Raw genomic sequence first — 5,048 nt, 5'->3', positions numbered from 1 at the left:
CAGGGTCGCTATGAGTCAGAACCGACTCCACAGCACATAACAACAACAACATTCATATTAGCTAAAAATGGACAACTGATATGTCTATTAACCGATGAATGGGTAAACATAATGTAGTATATCCATACAATGAAATATTATTCAACAATTTAAAAAATGATGCACTGATTTATGGTAAACCTTTGATGAACTTGAAAACATTCTGTGACATAAAAGATCCAGTCACAAAAGACCACACATATTGATTGTATGATTTCATTGATATGAAATGGAGGAAGAGACTTTTCTATAGAGACAGAAGACAGGAGGTGGTGGTGGTGGAGGGAAGCGGAAGGAAGACGAGGAATTCCTGCTAATGGGCAGGGGGTTCTATTAAGGGTAATGAAAGTATACGAAAATTAGACTGTGGTGATATGTGTACAACTCTGAATATACTAAAAATCACTGAAATGTATACTTTTAAATGGGTAAATGTTTTGTATCTTTCTCTCAAAGCTGTTAAAAATACCGTACAGGATTTCCAAGGAGTGGCTGGTGGGTTTGAAACACCAACCTTGAGCTTAGCAGTCCAGTGTTTATCCTACAGTGCTGCAGCAGGACTTAAAACAGTATACAGATACTCACTAATCATTGGTTCACTATTTATTTGCTATTTATTCTATGCCAGGAGCTAGGTGCACCAAGAAGAATGAGACAAACTCAGTAAGCATGATGAGCTTATGATTTATTGGATATAACACATGAAGAAAATGTGGTAGATGCCAAGAGGGAGGCTTATCCAGATGGCACTCAAGTCATGTGGGATGTTTAGTAAAAGGCAGAGCCATGACAGATAGTGTGGAGTGAGGAGGTGAGGAACAGGCTGACAAGGCCTCGCTCCTACCCTCCAAGAGTAAAGAAAGCTGAGCTACAGAGCAGACTGTGATAAGTATCAGGAGAAATTACTAAATGCTCTGGAAATTCAGAAGAGGGAGATGTAATGACTTGCATGTTATTCTTCTGAGAGCTCAGGGAAAAATTGGATGCAATTTGGTCCTCTTAGACTTAAATTCATCTTTAGAACCCAAAATTTAGAGTTCATAGGATAAAAACTGCTGAATCATCAAAATGTACCCCTTATTTTGCACTAATAACCTAGCATATTTTTAACCAAACTCTGTAACATGAAGAATATTAAATTCAATCGCTAAAGAAGTATCAGTTGATTTCTGTTGATTAGAGTAACATAGTCAGTAGAATTTAAGATAATTGCTTAATATTTTGTGCTACTGACACAATCAGATTTGACAGCACAAAAATAATCTGCACATCTGGATAAAGCTGAGCCCCACTTTAGGACCCCCGCTATGCAGCCCAAAGTCCTCCTCTCACAAGTGAAAAGATCCCACTTAGGCCACTGAGTTTCAACCCCTCTCAGTTCTACCCCACAGTCAGAAATTGTACCCCAGGGGTGACAGGCGTTGCTCCTTAAAGCTACTATATTCTGTTGTGCATAGGGTAATGTACATGTGCATGAGTCAGTAAGGACTCGATGGCACCTAACAACAACAACACACAGTTTGTGTTTGCCCACATTTAGGAAGGACATCATGCTTGGTTAAGTAGAGGGTCCGAGGAAAAGAGGGAGACCCTCAGCACGATGGATTGACACAGCGGCTGCCACAATGGGCTCACACACAGCAACGATTGTGAGGATGGCACATTGTGAGGTAGCATTTTATTCTGTTATAAGGGATACATGAGCTGACTATGAGTAGGAATCAACTCGATGGCACCTAACAACAACAAAGTTTTCTGCAGCCCGGGGGTCTGTTTCCTGGTTTCATGGCTCCTCTTTCCAAGCTCCACGTGTGATGGGAAGGGTCTAGACAGCGCAGTCAGCCACAATCGACCGAAATCCTGAGACCTTGACAATGGCGCCCTCACTTGTCCATTCCTGGCAGTGAATCATTTCACTCTACAGCGTAGGTGCTATAGCACTAGTTTTACAAAGACAAGACCTTTCAATAGTCAGTGTTGACAAATTTACAGTATTTTATCATTGCAATGGTAGGGAATCAGGGTAGTCATGAAAGTATTTGTATTGCATAGAGATGTTTGGATTGCTTGTGTCACAGTGTTTAAAAAAAGAGATGAGTTACACATTGTTGTTGTTTTTTGGCTTAACAACAAGCAGACAAAAACTACTTGTTCTAACTTTGCTGACCTTTCTGTAATAAATGGCTCAGTATTTATGCTGCTAACAAGTTTTTTTTTTTTTTAATGTTTTATTGTGAATTGTGTGATAGTCTACATGGGAGAACATCAGCTTTACATTCATTCCATCATCCATCATTTCGTTGGCATAGTTATCATCCTGTCCATGCATCCTCACCCAGCCAAGGGGTGTACCCTGCAAACCTGCAGTGCCCCCACCACAGTCCTCAGCCCCTTTCCATCTCCTGGTTCCGAGCCCCCAGCCCCACCATCTCTTGACATTGTCTTCTCTGCCTCCATCCCAGGCCTCACTGCCTCTCTGGGTAGGATTCCGCTCTTCGCTCTTCTCCATCGATGGGCCCAGGGTCCTCCGCTCCTAGACTGATAAATTAATCACTCCCCTCTTCTAACATGTATTTTTGAAATCAGCACCTTCAAGGGGTGGGTGATGTGAGAAAGCTGCTTTCCTGGGCCAACCTCATAATCGTTGCTACACCTGGGCCCATCGCTTCCACCACTGCGCCAATCCATTTCCTTAGAGGTCTTTCTCTTTTTCTCTGACCCTCCACTTTACCAAACATAATGTCCTTCTCCAGAGACTGGTCCCTCCTAACAACATGTCAGAAGTGTGAAAGATGAGGTCTTCCGAGGAGCATTCTGTACTTCTTCCAAAACAGAACTCTTTGTTCTTTTGGTAGTCCATGGTACTTTCAATGTTCTTCTCCAACATCATAACTCAAATGCATCAATTCTTCTATGGTCTTCCTTTCTCTATTTAGCATGATGTTATTTGTTGATCTAATAGAGAGGATTTTTGTTTTCTTTACACTGAGGTGCAACCATACTGAAGCCTGTACTCTTTGATCTTCATCAGTAACTCTTTCAATTCCTCCTTGCTTCCATAAAGCAAAGTTATTAATGAGTCTTCCTCCAACCTGATGCCACATTCTTCTTTATACAATCCAGCAGAAAGATTGAATAAGCATAGTGAAATTACACAACCATGGTGCACACCTTTCCTGATTTTAAACCATCCAGTATCTCCTTGTTCTGTTTGAATGACTACCTCTTGGTTTATGTAGAGGTTCCTCATGAGCACAATTAAATGTTCTGAAACACCCATTCTTCATAATGTTACCCATAGTTTGTGGATAGTTTACACAGTTGAATGCTTTTGCATAGTCAATAAAGCACAAATAAACATCTTTCTGATATTCTCTGCTTTTAGCCAAGATCCATCTGACATCAGCAGTGATATCTTTCATTTCACACCTTCTTCTGAATCCAGCTTGAATTGCTGGCAGTTCCCTGTCGATGTACTGTTGCAACCATTTTTTAATTTATCTTCAGCAAAATTCTATTTGCATATGATATTAACTATATTGTTCAATTATTTTTGCATTCTCTTGGGACAGATGAGTGAGCACCTCCAGTGCTGCGTCAGTTTGTTGAAATATTTCAATTTGTATTCTGTCAGTTCCTGGAGTTATGTTTCTCACCAAGGCCTTAAGTGCAGCTTGAACTTCTTTCTGCACTACCATCAGTTCTTGATCATGTGCTACCTACCTCTTGAAATGATTGACCATCAGTTCTTTTTTGTATAGGGACTATATATTCCCTTCATCTTGTTTTGATGCTTCTTGCATCACTCAATATTTTGTTTATCGTAGTTGTTGTTAACTGCTGTTGAGTCAGTTCCAACCCATAGTGACCCTGAGGTTTTGAGGAGCAGTTGGTGAACTTGAACTCCTGACATTGTGGTTCAAACAGACTTTGTAGTCCAGATCATTAACCCACAGCACCACACAAGGACTCCATTTGCTCATAGACTCCTTTAATTTGCAACTTGAAGCTTGAATTTTTTCTGCAGCTCTTTAAACTTGAGAAATGTTGAGTGTGTTCTCGACTTTAAGTTTTCTAACTCCAGGTCTTTCCACATTCATTTTAATGCTTTACTTTGTCTTCCCAAGATGCCTTTTGAAATTTTCTGTTCAGCTCTTTTACTTCTTCATCTCTTCCAGTTGCTTAAGCATCTCTACACTGGAGAGCAAGTTTCAGAGTCTTCAGAGTCTCTTCTAATATTCATTTTGGTTTTTTCTTTCTTTCTTGTCTTTTAAACTATCTTTTTCTTTCTTTATGTATGATATTCTTGATATCGTCCCACAACTCTTTTGGTTTTAAATCATTAGTGTCTAACGCATGAAATCTGTTCTTTGGATGATCGCTAGATTCAGGTGAGATACATTCAAGGTCATATTTTGACTTTCATAGACTTGCTTTCATTTTCTTCAGCTTCAGCCTGAACTGGCATATGAGCAATTGGCGGTGTGTTCCACAGTTGGTCCTTGGCCTTGTTTAGGCTCTCCCCACAGATGTTGTCAATTTGATACCTGTTAAATCCATTTGGGTGAGTTACACGTGTATGTAATATATTGTTGGGGAAAGAAATGGTATTTTCAACGAATAAGTCATTGTTGTTGTTGTCAGGTGCCATCGAGTCAGAACCAACTCATAGTGGCCCTATGCACAGCAGAACAAAACACTGCCCGATCCTGGGCCAATCTCACCATTGTTGTCACACTTGAGTCCATTGTTGCTGCCACTTGGCTAATCCATCTCATTGGCGGTCTTCCTCTTTTTCTCTTACCCTCCACCTTACCAAACATGATGTCATTCTCCACCAACTGGTCCATCCTGACAAAATGTCCGAAGTATGAGAGACAAAGTTTGGCCATCTTGGCCTCCAAGGAGCACTCTGGCTGCACTTTTTCCAAAACAGATCTATTGGTTCTTTTGGCAGCCCATGGCACTTTCAATATTCTCCTCCAACACCACAATTCAAAGGCATCAAT

At 40.6% G+C, this 5,048-nt stretch overlaps 1 pseudogene; it reads left to right on the top strand.

Annotated features, from left to right (window-relative positions):
- Positions 1-5,048, top strand: part of LOC102812483 — a 59,578-nt pseudogene that overhangs the window by 1,287 nt on the left and 53,243 nt on the right.

The sequence above is a fragment of the Chrysochloris asiatica genome, unplaced genomic scaffold, assembly GCF_000296735.1.
Source record: "Chrysochloris asiatica unplaced genomic scaffold, ChrAsi1.0 scaffold00027, whole genome shotgun sequence".
Taxonomy (NCBI): Eukaryota; Metazoa; Chordata; class Mammalia; order Afrosoricida; family Chrysochloridae; genus Chrysochloris; species Chrysochloris asiatica.
The sequence above is the reverse complement of the archived record's forward strand: the minus strand, read 5'-3'. Positions and strand labels throughout refer to the sequence as shown.